The sequence below is a fragment of the Aquarana catesbeiana genome, linkage group LG04, assembly GCF_042186555.1.
Source record: "Aquarana catesbeiana isolate 2022-GZ linkage group LG04, ASM4218655v1, whole genome shotgun sequence".
NCBI classification, from domain to species: Eukaryota; Metazoa; Chordata; class Amphibia; order Anura; family Ranidae; genus Aquarana; species Aquarana catesbeiana.
This window is the reverse complement of record NC_133327.1, coordinates 36,925,581-36,943,924: the sequence shown is the minus strand read 5'-3', so window position 1 is coordinate 36,943,924 and position 18,344 is coordinate 36,925,581. Positions and strand designations below refer to the sequence as shown.

General features: G+C 52.9%; 22 non-coding genes across 22 annotated transcripts; all 22 read left to right on the top strand.

Annotated features, from left to right (window-relative positions):
- Positions 1 to 81: 81 nt before the first annotated feature.
- On the top strand, positions 82 to 152 carry TRNAG-GCC (transfer RNA glycine (anticodon GCC)). The gene has a single exon. It is a non-coding gene; the product is annotated as a tRNA-Gly (tRNA).
- Positions 153 to 560: 408 nt separating this feature from the next.
- Positions 561 to 633, top strand: TRNAA-AGC (transfer RNA alanine (anticodon AGC)). Its single transcript has one exon. It is a non-coding gene; the product is annotated as a tRNA-Ala (tRNA).
- Positions 634 to 1,496: 863 nt separating this feature from the next.
- TRNAG-GCC (transfer RNA glycine (anticodon GCC)) lies at positions 1,497 to 1,567 on the top strand. The gene has a single exon. It is a non-coding gene; the product is annotated as a tRNA-Gly (tRNA).
- A 408-nt stretch (positions 1,568 to 1,975) lies between these two features.
- On the top strand, positions 1,976 to 2,048 carry TRNAA-AGC (transfer RNA alanine (anticodon AGC)). Its single transcript has one exon. It is a non-coding gene; the product is annotated as a tRNA-Ala (tRNA).
- Positions 2,049 to 2,911: 863 nt separating this feature from the next.
- On the top strand, positions 2,912 to 2,982 carry TRNAG-GCC (transfer RNA glycine (anticodon GCC)). The gene has a single exon. It is a non-coding gene; the product is annotated as a tRNA-Gly (tRNA).
- A 408-nt stretch (positions 2,983 to 3,390) lies between these two features.
- Positions 3,391 to 3,463, top strand: TRNAA-AGC (transfer RNA alanine (anticodon AGC)). The gene has a single exon. It is a non-coding gene; the product is annotated as a tRNA-Ala (tRNA).
- A 1,342-nt stretch (positions 3,464 to 4,805) lies between these two features.
- TRNAA-AGC (transfer RNA alanine (anticodon AGC)) lies at positions 4,806 to 4,878 on the top strand. Its single transcript has one exon. It is a non-coding gene; the product is annotated as a tRNA-Ala (tRNA).
- Positions 4,879 to 5,741: 863 nt separating this feature from the next.
- TRNAG-GCC (transfer RNA glycine (anticodon GCC)) lies at positions 5,742 to 5,812 on the top strand. Its single transcript has one exon. It is a non-coding gene; the product is annotated as a tRNA-Gly (tRNA).
- Positions 5,813 to 6,221: 409 nt separating this feature from the next.
- On the top strand, positions 6,222 to 6,294 carry TRNAA-AGC (transfer RNA alanine (anticodon AGC)). Its single transcript has one exon. It is a non-coding gene; the product is annotated as a tRNA-Ala (tRNA).
- A 2,278-nt stretch (positions 6,295 to 8,572) lies between these two features.
- Positions 8,573 to 8,643, top strand: TRNAG-GCC (transfer RNA glycine (anticodon GCC)). The gene has a single exon. It is a non-coding gene; the product is annotated as a tRNA-Gly (tRNA).
- Positions 8,644 to 9,052: 409 nt separating this feature from the next.
- TRNAA-AGC (transfer RNA alanine (anticodon AGC)) lies at positions 9,053 to 9,125 on the top strand. Its single transcript has one exon. It is a non-coding gene; the product is annotated as a tRNA-Ala (tRNA).
- Positions 9,126 to 9,988: 863 nt separating this feature from the next.
- On the top strand, positions 9,989 to 10,059 carry TRNAG-GCC (transfer RNA glycine (anticodon GCC)). The gene has a single exon. It is a non-coding gene; the product is annotated as a tRNA-Gly (tRNA).
- A 408-nt stretch (positions 10,060 to 10,467) lies between these two features.
- Positions 10,468 to 10,540, top strand: TRNAA-AGC (transfer RNA alanine (anticodon AGC)). Its single transcript has one exon. It is a non-coding gene; the product is annotated as a tRNA-Ala (tRNA).
- A 1,342-nt stretch (positions 10,541 to 11,882) lies between these two features.
- TRNAA-AGC (transfer RNA alanine (anticodon AGC)) lies at positions 11,883 to 11,955 on the top strand. Its single transcript has one exon. It is a non-coding gene; the product is annotated as a tRNA-Ala (tRNA).
- An 863-nt stretch (positions 11,956 to 12,818) lies between these two features.
- Positions 12,819 to 12,889, top strand: TRNAG-GCC (transfer RNA glycine (anticodon GCC)). The gene has a single exon. It is a non-coding gene; the product is annotated as a tRNA-Gly (tRNA).
- A 407-nt stretch (positions 12,890 to 13,296) lies between these two features.
- TRNAA-AGC (transfer RNA alanine (anticodon AGC)) lies at positions 13,297 to 13,369 on the top strand. The gene has a single exon. It is a non-coding gene; the product is annotated as a tRNA-Ala (tRNA).
- An 863-nt stretch (positions 13,370 to 14,232) lies between these two features.
- TRNAG-GCC (transfer RNA glycine (anticodon GCC)) lies at positions 14,233 to 14,303 on the top strand. The gene has a single exon. It is a non-coding gene; the product is annotated as a tRNA-Gly (tRNA).
- A 408-nt stretch (positions 14,304 to 14,711) lies between these two features.
- TRNAA-AGC (transfer RNA alanine (anticodon AGC)) lies at positions 14,712 to 14,784 on the top strand. Its single transcript has one exon. It is a non-coding gene; the product is annotated as a tRNA-Ala (tRNA).
- Positions 14,785 to 15,647: 863 nt separating this feature from the next.
- Positions 15,648 to 15,718, top strand: TRNAG-GCC (transfer RNA glycine (anticodon GCC)). The gene has a single exon. It is a non-coding gene; the product is annotated as a tRNA-Gly (tRNA).
- Positions 15,719 to 16,127: 409 nt separating this feature from the next.
- TRNAA-AGC (transfer RNA alanine (anticodon AGC)) lies at positions 16,128 to 16,200 on the top strand. Its single transcript has one exon. It is a non-coding gene; the product is annotated as a tRNA-Ala (tRNA).
- Positions 16,201 to 17,063: 863 nt separating this feature from the next.
- Positions 17,064 to 17,134, top strand: TRNAG-GCC (transfer RNA glycine (anticodon GCC)). Its single transcript has one exon. It is a non-coding gene; the product is annotated as a tRNA-Gly (tRNA).
- A 408-nt stretch (positions 17,135 to 17,542) lies between these two features.
- On the top strand, positions 17,543 to 17,615 carry TRNAA-AGC (transfer RNA alanine (anticodon AGC)). The gene has a single exon. It is a non-coding gene; the product is annotated as a tRNA-Ala (tRNA).
- Positions 17,616 to 18,344: the final 729 nt, after the last annotated feature.

Here is an 18,344-nt window from a genome sequence, read left to right as displayed (position 1 = left end):
TGCCAAGTCAAGTCTGGGCAAAAGCTGGACTCTCCTAGACCAGCTGAGCGAGGAGGGTGATGGCGCCGGCCCCGGCGTGGCGCATTGGTGGTTCAGTGGTAGAATTCTCGCCTGCCACGCGGGAGGCCCGGGTTCGATTCCCGGCCAATGCAATTATGGTGTCTTTGTCTTTAAAGCCCCCCCTTCCCCCCCCCCGGGTAGCTCTCTCCCGCCAATTTCAAGTCCGGTGGAATGCATCAAGGCACAAGGTGTTTATTGTCTAGAACGTACTAGGTGGTGGGAAGGTTCTTTTGGAAACCACCTTCTCCTAATGACATCATTGAAACCCATGAGGTCATACTTCCGAAAGGGATCAGTTGTCAATGGACTCACGAAGGGAGAAAAAAAATGGGGGGACTCTGAGGAAGGGAGAGTGCAAACCTTCGAAGCTCGGAAAACGGGTGGCTGTCCTGGTGTCTAGCGGCCAGAGCAGGTTGTGGATTTTGCAAAACTGCATATATTACGCATAGCACATAAGAGGACAGGGATCAGCCATAGCGCCAACGGGGAGCCCAAGCAAAGGGGGATTAGCTCAAGTGGTAGAGCGCTCGCTTAGCATGCGAGAGGTAGCGGGATCGATGCCCGCATTCTCCAAACGCTGCCTTCCTGGGAGGCACCTGGCTTTTGCGTTTGTTGTTGAAGCTTGGAACCGAGCGCCGCGAGCAACATGGGAAGCCAGAGTCCTCCTCATAACATGTGCCAAGGCGGCGTTGACGCGTTTTTTTTTTTGAGGCAGCTGTGGCTTCAGCCAAAGTCAGGCAGGCAGTATTGGACAAAAGCAATCCATTAAAGAAAGCACGGCCAGGCTTCCTTTGCCAAGAGACAATATTGCATTAGCACAAAAGGTGCCCGTGCCATCCTTATGCTGAGGGTTTTGGACTCGTTTAACCACCAGAATCAGGTTCAACTTCTCTTTGTGTGTGAAAGAGCGCCCTTTGGCCCCACTAGCAAATATCGACTGGCATAGGAAAAGGCAACGTAGCAGAGGATGGTTTCGATCCATCGACCTCTGGGTTATGGGCCCAGCACGCTTCCGCTGCGCCACTCTGCTCTTGCTGCCGAGCTGGTGCATCGACAACAAAATGTGGATCTAGTTTGCTACCGATCCCATGGGGAGTGGGTCCATCTGGCAAAGTCACAATGTAGATGACGAGGCGTTTCCATCGATGTTGACAAGCAAAAGGTGCCAGTGCCATCCTTATGCTGAGGGTTTTGGCTCAGCACGCTTCCGCTGCGCCACTCTGCTCTTGTTGCTGAGGAGGAGCATCAACAACAAAATGTGGATCTAGTTTGCTACCGATCCCATGGGGAGTGGGTCCATCTGGCAAAGTCACAATGTAGATGACAAGGCGTTTCCATCGATGTTGACAAGCTAATGCCAAGTCAAGTCTGGGCAAAAGCTGGACTCTCCTAGACCAGCTGAGCGAGGAGGGTGATGGCGCCGGCCCCGGCGTGGCGCATTGGTGGTTCAGTGGTAGAATTCTCGCCTGCCACGCGGGAGGCCCGGGTTCGATTCCCGGCCAATGCAATTATGGTGTCTTTGTCTTTAAAGCCCCCCCTTCCCCCCCCCCGGGTAGCTCTCTCCCGCCAATTTCAAGTCCGGTGGAATGCATCAAGGCACAAGGTGTTTATTGTCTAGAACGTACTAGGTGGTGGGAAGGTTCTTTTGGAAACCACCTTCTCCTAATGACATCATTGAAACCCATGAGGTCATACTTCCGAAAGGGATCAGTTGTCAATGGACTCACGAAGGGAGAAAAAAAATGGGGGGACTCTGAGGAAGGGAGAGTGCAAACCTTCGAAGCTCGGAAAACGGGTGGCTGTCCTGGTGTCTAGCGGCCAGAGCAGGTTGTGGATTTTGCAAAACTGCATATATTACGCATAGCACATAAGAGGACAGGGATCAGCCATAGCGCCAACGGGGAGCCCAAGCAAAGGGGGATTAGCTCAAGTGGTAGAGCGCTCGCTTAGCATGCGAGAGGTAGCGGGATCGATGCCCGCATTCTCCAAACGCTGCCTTCCTGGGAGGCACCTGGCTTTTGCGTTTGTTGTTGAAGCTTGGAACCGAGCGCCGCGAGCAACATGGGAAGCCAGAGTCCTCCTCATAACATGTGCCAAGGCGGCGTTGACGCGTTTTTTTTTTTGAGGCAGCTGTGGCTTCAGCCAAAGTCAGGCAGGCAGTATTGGACAAAAGCAATCCATTAAAGAAAGCACGGCCAGGCTTCCTTTGCCAAGAGACAATATTGCATTAGCACAAAAGGTGCCCGTGCCATCCTTATGCTGAGGGTTTTGGACTCGTTTAACCACCAGAATCAGGTTCAACTTCTCTTTGTGTGTGAAAGAGCGCCCTTTGGCCCCACTAGCAAATATCGACTGGCATAGGAAAAGGCAACGTAGCAGAGGATGGTTTCGATCCATCGACCTCTGGGTTATGGGCCCAGCACGCTTCCGCTGCGCCACTCTGCTCTTGCTGCCGAGCTGGTGCATCGACAACAAAATGTGGATCTAGTTTGCTACCGATCCCATGGGGAGTGGGTCCATCTGGCAAAGTCACAATGTAGATGACGAGGCGTTTCCATCGATGTTGACAAGCAAAAGGTGCCAGTGCCATCCTTATGCTGAGGGTTTTGGCTCAGCACGCTTCCGCTGCGCCACTCTGCTCTTGTTGCTGAGGAGGAGCATCAACAACAAAATGTGGATCTAGTTTGCTACCGATCCCATGGGGAGTGGGTCCATCTGGCAAAGTCACAATGTAGATGACAAGGCGTTTCCATCGATGTTGACAAGCTAATGCCAAGTCAAGTCTGGGCAAAAGCTGGACTCTCCTAGACCAGCTGAGCGAGGAGGGTGATGGCGCCGGCCCCGGCGTGGCGCATTGGTGGTTCAGTGGTAGAATTCTCGCCTGCCACGCGGGAGGCCCGGGTTCGATTCCCGGCCAATGCAATTATGGTGTCTTTGTCTTTAAAGCCCCCCCTTCCCCCCCCCCGGGTAGCTCTCTCCCGCCAATTTCAAGTCCGGTGGAATGCATCAAGGCACAAGGTGTTTATTGTCTAGAACGTACTAGGTGGTGGGAAGGTTCTTTTGGAAACCACCTTCTCCTAATGACATCATTGAAACCCATGAGGTCATACTTCCGAAAGGGATCAGTTGTCAATGGACTCACGAAGGGAGAAAAAAAATGGGGGGACTCTGAGGAAGGGAGAGTGCAAACCTTCGAAGCTCGGAAAACGGGTGGCTGTCCTGGTGTCTAGCGGCCAGAGCAGGTTGTGGATTTTGCAAAACTGCATATATTACGCATAGCACATAAGAGGACAGGGATCAGCCATAGCGCCAACGGGGAGCCCAAGCAAAGGGGGATTAGCTCAAGTGGTAGAGCGCTCGCTTAGCATGCGAGAGGTAGCGGGATCGATGCCCGCATTCTCCAAACGCTGCCTTCCTGGGAGGCACCTGGCTTTTGCGTTTGTTGTTGAAGCTTGGAACCGAGCGCCGCGAGCAACATGGGAAGCCAGAGTCCTCCTCATAACATGTGCCAAGGCGGCGTTGACGCGTTTTTTTTTTTGAGGCAGCTGTGGCTTCAGCCAAAGTCAGGCAGGCAGTATTGGACAAAAGCAATCCATTAAAGAAAGCACGGCCAGGCTTCCTTTGCCAAGAGACAATATTGCATTAGCACAAAAGGTGCCCGTGCCATCCTTATGCTGAGGGTTTTGGACTCGTTTAACCACCAGAATCAGGTTCAACTTCTCTTTGTGTGTGAAAGAGCGCCCTTTGGCCCCACTAGCAAATATCGACTGGCATAGGAAAAGGCAACGTAGCAGAGGATGGTTTCGATCCATCGACCTCTGGGTTATGGGCCCAGCACGCTTCCGCTGCGCCACTCTGCTCTTGCTGCCGAGCTGGTGCATCGACAACAAAATGTGGATCTAGTTTGCTACCGATCCCATGGGGAGTGGGTCCATCTGGCAAAGTCACAATGTAGATGACGAGGCGTTTCCATCGATGTTGACAAGCAAAAGGTGCCAGTGCCATCCTTATGCTGAGGGTTTTGGCTCAGCACGCTTCCGCTGCGCCACTCTGCTCTTGTTGCTGAGGAGGAGCATCAACAACAAAATGTGGATCTAGTTTGCTACCGATCCCATGGGGAGTGGGTCCATCTGGCAAAGTCACAATGTAGATGACAAGGCGTTTCCATCGATGTTGACAAGCTAATGCCAAGTCAAGTCTGGGCAAAAGCTGGACTCTCCTAGACCAGCTGAGCGAGGAGGGTGATGGCGCCGGCCCCGGCGTGGCGCATTGGTGGTTCAGTGGTAGAATTCTCGCCTGCCACGCGGGAGGCCCGCGTTCGATTCCCGGCCAATGCAATTATGGTGTCTTTGTCTTTAAAGCCCCCCCTTCCCCCCCCCCGGGTAGCTCTCTCCCGCCAATTTCAAGTCCGGTGGAATGCATCAAGGCACAAGGTGTTTATTGTCTAGAACGTACTAGGTGGTGGGAAGGTTCTTTTGGAAACCACCTTCTCCTAATGACATCATTGAAACCCATGAGGTCATACTTCCGAAAGGGATCAGTTGTCAATGGACTCACGAAGGGAGAAAAAAAATGGGGGGACTCTGAGGAAGGGAGAGTGCAAACCTTCGAAGCTCGGAAAACGGGTGGCTGTCCTGGTGTCTAGCGGCCAGAGCAGGTTGTGGATTTTGCAAAACTGCATATATTACGCATAGCACATAAGAGGACAGGGATCAGCCATAGCGCCAACGGGGAGCCCAAGCAAAGGGGGATTAGCTCAAGTGGTAGAGCGCTCGCTTAGCATGCGAGAGGTAGCGGGATCGATGCCCGCATTCTCCAAACGCTGCCTTCCTGGGAGGCACCTGGCTTTTGCGTTTGTTGTTGAAGCTTGGAACCGAGCGCCGCGAGCAACATGGGAAGCCAGAGTCCTCCTCATAACATGTGCCAAGGCGGCGTTGACGCGTTTTTTTTTTTGAGGCAGCTGTGGCTTCAGCCAAAGTCAGGCAGGCAGTATTGGACAAAAGCAATCCATTAAAGAAAGCACGGCCAGGCTTCCTTTGCCAAGAGACAATATTGCATTAGCACAAAAGGTGCCCGTGCCATCCTTATGCTGAGGGTTTTGGACTCGTTTAACCACCAGAATCAGGTTCAACTTCTCTTTGTGTGTGAAAGAGCGCCCTTTGGCCCCACTAGCAAATATCGACTGGCATAGGAAAAGGCAACGTAGCAGAGGATGGTTTCGATCCATCGACCTCTGGGTTATGGGCCCAGCACGCTTCCGCTGCGCCACTCTGCTCTTGCTGCCGAGCTGGTGCATCGACAACAAAATGTGGATCTAGTTTGCTACCGATCCCATGGGGAGTGGGTCCATCTGGCAAAGTCACAATGTAGATGACGAGGCGTTTCCATCGATGTTGACAAGCAAAAGGTGCCAGTGCCATCCTTATGCTGAGGGTTTTGGCTCAGCACGCTTCCGCTGCGCCACTCTGCTCTTGTTGCTGAGGAGGAGCATCAACAACAAAATGTGGATCTAGTTTGCTACCGATCCCATGGGGAGTGGGTCCATCTGGCAAAGTCACAATGTAGATGACAAGGCGTTTCCATCGATGTTGACAAGCTAATGCCAAGTCAAGTCTGGGCAAAAGCTGGACTCTCCTAGACCAGCTGAGCGAGGAGGGTGATGGCGCCGGCCCCGGCGTGGCGCATTGGTGGTTCAGTGGTAGAATTCTCGCCTGCCACGCGGGAGGCCCGGGTTCGATTCCCGGCCAATGCAATTATGGTGTCTTTGTCTTTAAAGCCCCCCCTTCCCCCCCCCCCGGGTAGCTCTCTCCCGCCAATTTCAAGTCCGGTGGAATGCATCAAGGCACAAGGTGTTTATTGTCTAGAACGTACTAGGTGGTGGGAAGGTTCTTTTGGAAACCACCTTCTCCTAATGACATCATTGAAACCCATGAGGTCATACTTCCGAAAGGGATCAGTTGTCAATGGACTCACGAAGGGAGAAAAAAAATGGGGGGACTCTGAGGAAGGGAGAGTGCAAACCTTCGAAGCTCGGAAAACGGGTGGCTGTCCTGGTGTCTAGCGGCCAGAGCAGGTTGTGGATTTTGCAAAACTGCATATATTACGCATAGCACATAAGAGGACAGGGATCAGCCATAGCGCCAACGGGGAGCCCAAGCAAAGGGGGATTAGCTCAAGTGGTAGAGCGCTCGCTTAGCATGCGAGAGGTAGCGGGATCGATGCCCGCATTCTCCAAACGCTGCCTTCCTGGGAGGCACCTGGCTTTTGCGTTTGTTGTTGAAGCTTGGAACCGAGCGCCGCGAGCAACATGGGAAGCCAGAGTCCTCCTCATAACATGTGCCAAGGCGGCGTTGACGCGTTTTTTTTTTTGAGGCAGCTGTGGCTTCAGCCAAAGTCAGGCAGGCAGTATTGGACAAAAGCAATCCATTAAAGAAAGCACGGCCAGGCTTCCTTTGCCAAGAGACAATATTGCATTAGCACAAAAGGTGCCCGTGCCATCCTTATGCTGAGGGTTTTGGACTCGTTTAACCACCAGAATCAGGTTCAACTTCTCTTTGTGTGTGAAAGAGCGCCCTTTGGCCCCACTAGCAAATATCGACTGGCATAGGAAAAGGCAACGTAGCAGAGGATGGTTTCGATCCATCGACCTCTGGGTTATGGGCCCAGCACGCTTCCGCTGCGCCACTCTGCTCTTGCTGCCGAGCTGGTGCATCGACAACAAAATGTGGATCTAGTTTGCTACCGATCCCATGGGGAGTGGGTCCATCTGGCAAAGTCACAATGTAGATGATGAGGCGTTTCCATCGATGTTGACAAGCAAAAGGTGCCAGTGCCATCCTTATGCTGAGGGTTTTGGCTCAGCACGCTTCCGCTGCGCCACTCTGCTCTTGTTGCTGAGGAGGAGCATCAACAACAAAATGTGGATCTAGTTTGCTACCGATCCCATGGGGAGTGGGTCCATCTGGCAAAGTCACAATGTAGATGACAAGGCGTTTCCATCGATGTTGACAAGCTAATGCCAAGTCAAGTCTGGGCAAAAGCTGGACTCTCCTAGACCAGCTGAGCGAGGAGGGTGATGGCGCCGGCCCCGGCGTGGCGCATTGGTGGTTCAGTGGTAGAATTCTCGCCTGCCACGCGGGAGGCCCGGGTTCGATTCCCGGCCAATACAATTATGGTGTCTTTGTCTTTAAAGCCCCCCCTTCCCCCCCCCCGGGTAGCTCTCTCCCGCCAATTTCAAGTCCGGTGGAATGCATCAAGGCACAAGGTGTTTATTGTCTAGAACGTACTAGGTGGTGGGAAGGTTCTTTTGGAAACCACCTTCTCCTAATGACATCATTGAAACCCATGAGGTCATACTTCCGAAAGGGATCAGTTGTCAATGGACTCACGAAGGGAGAAAAAAAATGGGGGGACTCTGAGGAAGGGAGAGTGCAAACCTTCGAAGCTCGGAAAACGGGTGGCTGTCCTGGTGTCTAGCGGCCAGAGCAGGTTGTGGATTTTGCAAAACTGCATATATTACGCATAGCACATAAGAGGACAGGGATCAGCCATAGCGCCAACGGGGAGCCCAAGCAAAGGGGGATTAGCTCAAGTGGTAGAGCGCTCGCTTAGCATGCGAGAGGTAGTGGGATCGATGCCCGCATTCTCCAAACGCTGCCTTCCTGGGAGGCACCTGGCTTTTGCGTTTGTTGTTGAAGCTTGGAACCGAGCGCCGCGAGCAACATGGGAAGCCAGAGTCCTCCTCATAACATGTGCCAAGGCGGCGTTGACGCGTTTTTTTTTTTGAGGCAGCTGTGGCTTCAGCCAAAGTCAGGCAGGCAGTATTGGACAAAAGCAATCCATTAAAGAAAGCACGGCCAGGCTTCCTTTGCCAAGAGACAATATTGCATTAGCACAAAAGGTGCCCGTGCCATCCTTATGCTGAGGGTTTTGGACTCGTTTAACCACCAGAATCAGGTTCAACTTCTCTTTGTGTGTGAAAGAGCGCCCTTTGGCCCCACTAGCAAATATCGACTGGCATAGGAAAAGGCAACGTAGCAGAGGATGGTTTCGATCCATCGACCTCTGGGTTATGGGCCCAGCACGCTTCCGCTGCGCCACTCTGCTCTTGCTGCCGAGCTGGTGCATCGACAACAAAATGTGGATCTAGTTTGCTACCGATCCCATGGGGAGTGGGTCCATCTGGCAAAGTCACAATGTAGATGACGAGGCGTTTCCATCGATGTTGACAAGCAAAAGGTGCCAGTGCCATCCTTATGCTGAGGGTTTTGGCTCAGCACGCTTCCGCTGCGCCACTCTGCTCTTGTTGCTGAGGAGGAGCATCAACAACAAAATGTGGATCTAGTTTGCTACCGATCCCATGGGGAGTGGGTCCATCTGGCAAAGTCACAATGTAGATGACAAGGCGTTTCCATCGATGTTGACAAGCTAATGCCAAGTCAAGTCTGGGCAAAAGCTGGACTCTCCTAGACCAGCTGAGCGAGGAGGGTGATGGCGCCGGCCCCAGCGTGGCGCATTGGTGGTTCAGTGGTAGAATTCTCGCCTGCCACGCGGGAGGCCCGGGTTCGATTCCCGGCCAATGCAATTATGGTGTCTTTGTCTTTAAAGCCCCCCCCTTCCCCCCCCCCGGGTAGCTCTCTCCCGCCAATTTCAAGTCCGGTGGAATGCATCAAGGCACAAGGTGTTTATTGTCTAGAACGTACTAGGTGGTGGGAAGGTTCTTTTGGAAACCACCTTCTCCTAATGACATCATTGAAACCCATGAGGTCATACTTCCGAAAGGGATCAGTTGTCAATGGACTCACGAAGGGAGAAAAAAAATGGGGGGACTCTGAGGAAGGGAGAGTGCAAACCTTCGAAGCTCGGAAAACGGGTGGCTGTCCTGGTGTCTAGCGGCCAGAGCAGGTTGTGGATTTTGCAAAACTGCATATATTACGCATAGCACATAAGAGGACAGGGATCAGCCATAGCGCCAACGGGGAGCCCAAGCAAAGGGGGATTAGCTCAAGTGGTAGAGCGCTCGCTTAGCATGCGAGAGGTAGCGGGATCGATGCCCGCATTCTCCAAACGCTGCCTTCCTGGGAGGCACCTGGCTTTTGCGTTTGTTGTTGAAGCTTGGAACCGAGCGCCGCGAGCAACATGGGAAGCCAGAGTCCTCCTCATAACATGTGCCAAGGCGGCGTTGACGCGTTTTTTTTTTTGAGGCAGCTGTGGCTTCAGCCAAAGTCAGGCAGGCAGTATTGGACAAAAGCAATCCATTAAAGAAAGCACGGCCAGGCTTCCTTTGCCAAGAGACAATATTGCATTAGCACAAAAGGTGCCCGTGCCATCCTTATGCTGAGGGTTTTGGACTCGTTTAACCACCAGAATCAGGTTCAACTTCTCTTTGTGTGTGAAAGAGCGCCCTTTGGCCCCACTAGCAAATATCGACTGGCATAGGAAAAGGCAACGTAGCAGAGGATGGTTTCGATCCATCGACCTCTGGGTTATGGGCCCAGCACGCTTCCGCTGCGCCACTCTGCTCTTGCTGCCGAGCTGGTGCATCGACAACAAAATGTGGATCTAGTTTGCTACCGATCCCATGGGGAGTGGGTCCATCTGGCAAAGTCACAATGTAGATGACGAGGCGTTTCCATCGATGTTGACAAGCAAAAGGTGCCAGTGCCATCCTTATGCTGAGGGTTTTGGCTCAGCACGCTTCCGCTGCGCCACTCTGCTCTTGTTGCTGAGGAGGAGCATCAACAACAAAATGTGGATCTAGTTTGCTACCGATCCCATGGGGAGTGGGTCCATCTGGCAAAGTCACAATGTAGATGACAAGGCGTTTCCATCGATGTTGACAAGCTAATGCCAAGTCAAGTCTGGGCAAAAGCTGGACTCTCCTAGACCAGCTGAGCGAGGAGGGTGATGGCGCCGGCCCCGGCGTGGCGCATTGGTGGTTCAGTGGTAGAATTCTCGCCTGCCACGCGGGAGGCCCGGGTTCGATTCCCGGCCAATGCAATTATGGTGTCTTTGTCTTTAAAGCCCCCCCTTCCCCCCCCCCGGGTAGCTCTCTCCCGCCAATTTCAAGTCCGGTGGAATGCATCAAGGCACAAGGTGTTTATTGTCTAGAACGTACTAGGTGGTGGGAAGGTTCTTTTGGAAACCACCTTCTCCTAATGACATCATTGAAACCCATGAGGTCATACTTCCGAAAGGGATCAGTTGTCAATGGACTCACGAAGGGAGAAAAAAAATGGGGGGACTCTGAGGAAGGGAGAGTGCAAACCTTCGAAGCTCGGAAAACGGGTGGCTGTCCTGGTGTCTAGCGGCCAGAGCAGGTTGTGGATTTTGCAAAACTGCATATATTACGCATAGCACATAAGAGGACAGGGATCAGCCATAGCGCCAACGGGGAGCCCAAGCAAAGGGGGATTAGCTCAAGTGGTAGAGCGCTCGCTTAGCATGCGAGAGGTAGCGGGATCGATGCCCGCATTCTCCAAACGCTGCCTTCCTGGGAGGGACCTGGCTTTTGCGTTTGTTGTTGAAGCTTGGAACCGAGCGCCGCGAGCAACATGGGAAGCCAGAGTCCTCCTCATAACATGTGCCAAGGCGGCGTTGACGCGTTTTTTTTTTTGAGGCAGCTGTGGCTTCAGCCAAAGTCAGGCAGGCAGTATTGGACAAAAGCAATCCATTAAAGAAAGCACGGCCAGGCTTCCTTTGCCAAGAGACAATATTGCATTAGCACAAAAGGTGCCCGTGCCATCCTTATGCTGAGGGTTTTGGACTCGTTTAACCACCAGAATCAGGTTCAACTTCTCTTTGTGTGTGAAAGAGCGCCCTTTGGCCCCACTAGCAAATATCGACTGGCATAGGAAAAGGCAACGTAGCAGAGGATGGTTTCGATCCATCGACCTCTGGGTTATGGGCCCAGCACGCTTCCGCTGCGCCACTCTGCTCTTGCTGCCGAGCTGGTGCATCGACAACAAAATGTGGATCTAGTTTGCTACCGATCCCATGGGGAGTGGGTCCATCTGGCAAAGTCACAATGTAGATGACGAGGCGTTTCCATCGATGTTGACAAGCAAAAGGTGCCAGTGCCATCCTTATGCTGAGGGTTTTGGCTCAGCACGCTTCCGCTGCGCCACTCTGCTCTTGTTGCTGAGGAGGAGCATCAACAACAAAATGTGGATCTAGTTTGCTACCGATCCCATGGGGAGTGGGTCCATCTGGCAAAGTCACAATGTAGATGACAAGGCGTTTCCATCGATGTTGACAAGCTAATGCCAAGTCAAGTCTGGGCAAAAGCTGGACTCTCCTAGACCAGCTGAGCGAGGAGGGTGATGGCGCCGGCCCCGGCGTGGCGCATTGGTGGTTCAGTGGTAGAATTCTCGCCTGCCACGCGGGAGGCCCGGGTTCGGTTCCCGGCCAATGCAATTATGGTGTCTTTGTCTTTAAAGCCCCCCCTTCCCCCCCCCCGGGTAGCTCTCTCCCGCCAATTTCAAGTCCGGTGGAATGCATCAAGGCACAAGGTGTTTATTGTCTAGAACGTACTAGGTGGTGGGAAGGTTCTTTTGGAAACCACCTTCTCCTAATGACATCATTGAAACCCATGAGGTCATACTTCCGAAAGGGATCAGTTGTCAATGGACTCACGAAGGGAGAAAAAAAATGGGGGGACTCTGAGGAAGGGAGAGTGCAAACCTTCGAAGCTCGGAAAACGGGTGGCTGTCCTGGTGTCTAGCGGCCAGAGCAGGTTGTGGATTTTGCAAAACTGCATATATTACGCATAGCACATAAGAGGACAGGGATCAGCCATAGCGCCAACGGGGAGCCCAAGCAAAGGGGGATTAGCTCAAGTGGTAGAGCGCTCGCTTAGCATGCGAGAGGTAGCGGGATCGATGCCCGCATTCTCCAAATGCTGCCTTCCTGGGAGGCACCTGGCTTTTGCGTTTGTTGTTGAAGCTTGGAACCGAGCGCCGCGAGCAACATGGGAAGCCAGAGTCCTCCTCATAACATGTGCCAAGGCGGCGTTGACGCGTTTTTTTTTTTGAGGCAGCTGTGGCTTCAGCCAAAGTCAGGCAGGCAGTATTGGACAAAAGCAATCCATTAAAGAAAGCACGGCCAGGCTTCCTTTGCCAAGAGACAATATTGCATTAGCACAAAAGGTGCCCGTGCCATCCTTATGCTGAGGGTTTTGGACTCGTTTAACCACCAGAATCAGGTTCAACTTCTCTTTGTGTGTGAAAGAGCGCCCTTTGGCCCCACTAGCAAATATCGACTGGCATAGGAAAAGGCAACGTAGCAGAGGATGGTTTCGATCCATCGACCTCTGGGTTATGGGCCCAGCACGCTTCCGCTGCGCCACTCTGCTCTTGCTGCCGAGCTGGTGCATCGACAACAAAATGTGGATCTAGTTTGCTACCGATCCCATGGGGAGTGGGTCCATCTGGCAAAGTCACAATGTAGATGACGAGGCGTTTCCATCGATGTTGACAAGCAAAAGGTGCCAGTGCCATCCTTATGCTGAGGGTTTTGGCTCAGCACGCTTCCGCTGCGCCACTCTGCTCTTGTTGCTGAGGAGGAGCATCAACAACAAAATGTGGATCTAGTTTGCTACCGATCCCATGGGGAGTGGGTCCATCTGGCAAAGTCACAATGTAGATGACAAGGCGTTTCCATCGATGTTGACAAGCTAATGCCAAGTCAAGTCTGGGCAAAAGCTGGACTCTCCTAGACCAGCTGAGCGAGGAGGGTGATGGCGCCGGCCCCGGCGTGGCGCATTGGTGGTTCAGTGGTAGAATTCTCGCCTGCCACGCGGGAGGCCCGGGTTCGATTCCCGGCCAATGCAATTATGGTGTCTTTGTCTTTAAAGCCCCCCCTTCCCCCCCCCGGGTAGCTCTCTCCCGCCAATTTCAAGTCCGGTGGAATGCATCAAGGCACAAGGTGTTTATTGTCTAGAACGTACTAGGTGGTGGGAAGGTTCTTTTGGAAACCACCTTCTCCTAATGACATCATTGAAACCCATGAGGTCATACTTCCGAAAGGGATCAGTTGTCAATGGACTCACGAAGGGAGAAAAAAAATGGGGGGACTCTGAGGAAGGGAGAGTGCAAACCTTCGAAGCTCGGAAAACGGGTGGCTGTCCTGGTGTCTAGCGGCCAGAGCAGGTTGTGGATTTTGCAAAACTGCATATATTACGCATAGCACATAAGAGGACAGGGATCAGCCATAGCGCCAACAGGGAGCCCAAGCAAAGGGGGATTAGCTCAAGTGGTAGAGCGCTCGCTTAGCATGCGAGAGGTAGCGGGATCGATGCCCGCATTCTCCAAACGCTGCCTTCCTGGGAGGCACCTGGCTTTTGCGTTTGTTGTTGAAGCTTGGAACCGAGCGCCGCGAGCAACATGGGAAGCCAGAGTCCTCCTCATAACATGTGCCAAGGCGGCGTTGACGCGTTTTTTTTTTTGAGGCAGCTGTGGCTTCAGCCAAAGTCAGGCAGGCAGTATTGGACAAAAGCAATCCATTAAAGAAAGCACGGCCAGGCTTCCTTTGCCAAGAGACAATATTGCATTAGCACAAAAGGTGCCCGTGCCATCCTTATGCTGAGGGTTTTGGACTCGTTTAACCACCAGAATCAGGTTCAACTTCTCTTTGTGTGTGAAAGAGCGCCCTTTGGCCCCACTAGCAAATATCGACTGGCATAGGAAAAGGCAACGTAGCAGAGGATGGTTTCGATCCATCGACCTCTGGGTTATGGGCCCAGCACGCTTCCGCTGCGCCACTCTGCTCTTGCTGCCGAGCTGGTGCATCGACAACAAAATGTGGATCTAGTTTGCTACCGATCCCATGGGGAGTGGGTCCATCTGGCAAAGTCACAATGTAGATGACGAGGCGTTTCCATCGATGTTGACAAGCAAAAGGTGCCAGTGCCATCCTTATGCTGAGGGTTTTGGCTCAGCACGCTTCCGCTGCGCCACTCTGCTCTTGTTGCTGAGGAGGAGCATCAACAACAAAATGTGGATCTAGTTTGCTACCGATCCCATGGGGAGTGGGTCCATCTGGCAAAGTCACAATGTAGATGACAAGGCGTTTCCATCGATGTTGACAAGCTAATGCCAAGTCAAGTCTGGGCAAAAGCTGGACTCTCCTAGACCAGCTGAGCGAGGAGGGTGATGGCGCCGGCCCCGGCGTGGCGCATTGGTGGTTCAGTGGTAGAATTCTCGCCTGCCACGCGGGAGGCCCGGGTTCGATTCCCGGCCAATGCAATTATGGTGTCTTTGTCTTTAAAGCCCCCCCTTCCCCCCCCCCGGGTAGCTCTCTCCCGCCAATTTCAAGTCCGGTGGAATGCATCAAGGCACAAGGTGTTTATTGTCTAGAACGTACTAGGTGGTGGGAAGGTTCTTTTGGAAACCACCTTCTCCTAATGACATCATTGAAACCCATGAGGTCATACTTCCGAAAGGGATCAGTTGTCAATGGACTCACGAAGGGAGAAAAAAAATGGGGGGACTCTGAGGAAGGGAGAGTGCAAACCTTCGAAGCTCGGAAAACGGGTGGCTGTCCTGGTGTCTAGCGGCCAGAGCAGGTTGTGGATTTTGCAAAACTGCATATATTACGCATAGCACATAAGAGGACAGGGATCAGCCATAGCGCCAACGGGAAGCCCAAGCAAAGGGGGATTAGCTCAAGTGGTAGAGCGCTCGCTTAGCATGCGAGAGGTAGCGGGATCGATGCCCGCATTCTCCAACCGCTGCCTTCCTGGGAGGCACCTGGCTTTTGCGTTTGTTGTTGAAGCTTGGAACCGAGCGCCGCAAGCAACATGGGAAGCCAGAGTCCTCCTCATAACATGTGCCAAGGCGGCGTTGACGCGTTTTTTTTTTTGAGGCAGCTGTGGCTTCAGCCAAAGTCAGGCAGGCAGTATTGGACAAAAGCAATCCATTAAAGAAAGCACGGCCAGGCTTCCTTTGCCAAGAGACAATATTGCATTAGCACAAAAGGTGCCCGTGCCATCCTTATGCTGAGGGTTTTGGACTCGTTTAACCACCAGAATCAGGTTCAACTTCTCTTTGTGTGTGAAAGAGCGCCCTTTGGCCCCACTAGCAAATATCGACTGGCATAGGAAAAGGCAACGTAGCAGAGGATGGTTTCGATCCATCGACCTCTGGGTTATGGGCCCAGCACGCTTCCGCTGCGCCACTCTGCTCTTGCTGCCGAGCTGGTGCATCGACAACAAAATGTGGATCTAGTTTGCTACCGATCCCATGGGGAGTGGGTCCATCTGGCAAAGTCACAATGTAGATGACGAGGCGTTTCCATCGATGTTGACAAGCAAAAGGTGCCAGTGCCATCCTTATGCTGAGGGTTTTGGCTCAGCACGCTTCCGCTGCGCCACTCTGCTCTTGTTGCTGAGGAGGAGCATCAACAACAAAATGTGGATCTAGTTTGCTACCGATCCCATGGGGAGTGGGTCCATCTGGCAAAGTCACAATGTAGATGACAAGGCGTTTCCATCGATGTTGACAAGCTAATGCCAAGTCAAGTCTGGGCAAAAGCTGGACTCTCCTAGACCAGCTGAGCGAGGAGGGTGATGGCGCCGGCCCCGGCGTGGCGCATTGGTGGTTCAGTGGTAGAATTCTCGCCTGCCACGCGGGAGGCCCGGGTTCGATTCCCGGCCAATGCAATTATGGTGTCTTTGTCTTTAAAGCCCCCCCCTTCCCCCCCCCCGGGTAGCTCTCTCCCGCCAATTTCAAGTCCGGTGGAATGCATCAAGGCACAAGGTGTTTATTGTCTAGAACGTACTAGGTGGTGGGAAGGTTCTTTTGGAAACCACCTTCTCCTAATGACATCATTGAAACCCATGAGGTCATACTTCCGAAAGGGATCAGTTGTCAATGGACTCACGAAGGGAGAAAAAAAATGGGGGGACTCTGAGGAAGGGAGAGTGCAAACCTTCGAAGCTCGGAAAACGGGTGGCTGTCCTGGTGTCTAGCGGCCAGAGCAGGTTGTGGATTTTGCAAAACTGCATATATTACGCATAGCACATAAGAGGACAGGGATCAGCCATAGCGCCAACGGGGAGCCCAAGCAAAGGGGGATTAGCTCAAGTGGTAGAGCGCTCGCTTAGCATGCGAGAGGTAGCGGGATCGATGCCCGCATTCTCCAAACGCTGCCTTCCTGGGAGGCACCTGGCTTTTGCGTTTGTTGTTGAAGCTTGGAACCGAGCGCCGCGAGCAACATGGGAAGCCAGAGTCCTCCTCATAACATGTGCCAAGGCGGCGTTGACGCGTTTTTTTTTTTGAGGCAGCTGTGGCTTCAGCCAAAGTCAGGCAGGCAGTATTGGACAAAAGCAATCCATTAAAGAAAGCACGGCCAGGCTTCCTTTGCCAAGAGACAATATTGCATTAGCACAAAAGGTGCCCGTGCCATCCTTATGCTGAGGGTTTTGGACTCGTTTAACCACCAGAATCAGGTTCAACTTCTCTTTGTGTGTGAAAGAGCGCCCTTTGGCCCCACTAGCAAATATCGACTGGCATAGGAAAAGGCAACGTAGCAGAGGATGGTTTCGATCCATCGACCTCTGGGTTATGGGCCCAGCACGCTTCCGCTGCGCCACTCTGCTCTTGCTGCCGAGCTGGTGCATCGACAACAAAATGTGGATCTAGTTTGCTACCGATCCCATGGGGAGTGGGTCCATCTGGCAAAGTCACAATGTAGATGACGAGGCGTTTCCATCGATGTTGACAAGCAAAAGGTGCCAGTGCCATCCTTATGCTGAGGGTTTTGGCTCAGCACGCTTCCGCTGCGCCACTCTGCTCTTGTTGCTGAGGAGGAGCATCAACAACAAAATGTGGATCTAGTTTGCTACCGATCCCATGGGGAGTGGGTCCATCTGGCAAAGTCACAATGTAGATGACAAGGCGTTTCCATCGATGTTGACAAGCTAATGCCAAGTCAAGTCTGGGCAAAAGCTGGACTCTCCTAGACCAGCTGAGCGAGGAGGGTGATGGCGCCGGCCCCGGCGTGGCGCATTGGTGGTTCAGTGGTAGAATTCTCGCCTGCCACGCGGGAGGCCCGGGTTCGATTCCCGGCCAATGCAATTATGGTGTCTTTGTCTTTAAAGCCCCCCCTTCCCCCCCCCCGGGTAGCTCTCTCCCGCCAATTTCAAGTCCGGTGGAATGCATCAAGGCACAAGGTGTTTATTGTCTAGAACGTACTAGGTGGTGGGAAGGTTCTTTTGGAAACCACCTTCTCCTAATGACATCATTGAAACCCATGAGGTCATACTTCCGAAAGGGATCAGTTGTCAATGGACTCACGAAGGGAGAAAAAAAATGGGGGGACTCTGAGGAAGGGAGAGTGCAAACCTTCGAAGCTCGGAAAACGGGTGGCTGTCCTGGTGTCTAGCGGCCAGAGCAGGTTGTGGATTTTGCAAAACTGCATATATTACGCATAGCACATAAGAGGACAGGGATCAGCCATAGCGCCAACGGGGAGCCCAAGCAAAGGGGGATTAGCTCAAGTGGTAGAGCGCTCGCTTAGCATGCGAGAGGTAGCGGGATCGATGCCCGCATTCTCCAAACGCTGCCTTCCTGGGAGGCACCTGGCTTTTGCGTTTGTTGTTGAAGCTTGGAACCGAGCGCCGCGAGCAACATGGGAAGCCAGAGTCCTCCTCATAACATGTGCCAAGGCGGCGTTGACGCGTTTTTTTTTTTGAGGCAGCTGTGGCTTCAGCCAAAGTCAGGCAGGCAGTATTGGACAAAAGCAATCCATTAAAGAAAGCACGGCCAGGCTTCCTTTGCCAAGAGACAATATTGCATTAGCACAAAAGGTGCCCGTGCCATCCTTATGCTGAGGGTTTTGGACTCGTTTAACCACCAGAATCAGGTTCAACTTCTCTTTGTGTGTGAAAGAGCGCCCTTTGGCCCCACTAGCAAATATCGACTGGCATAGGAAAAGGCAACGTAGCAGAGGATGGTTTCGATCCATCGACCTCTGGGTTATGGGCCCAGCACGCTTCCGCTGCGCCACTCTGCTCTTGCTGCCGAGCTGGTGCATCGACAACAAAATGTGGATCTAGTTTGCTACCGATCCCATGGGGAGTGGGTCCATCTGGCAAAGTCACAATGTAGATGACGAGGCGTTTCCATCGATGTTGACAAGCAAAAGGTGCCAGTGCCATCCTTATGCTGAGGGTTTTGGCTCAGCACGCTTCCGCTGCGCCACTCTGCTCTTGTTGCTGAGGAGGAGCATCAACAACAAAATGTGGATCTAGTTTGCTACCGATCCCATGGGGAGTGGGTCCATCT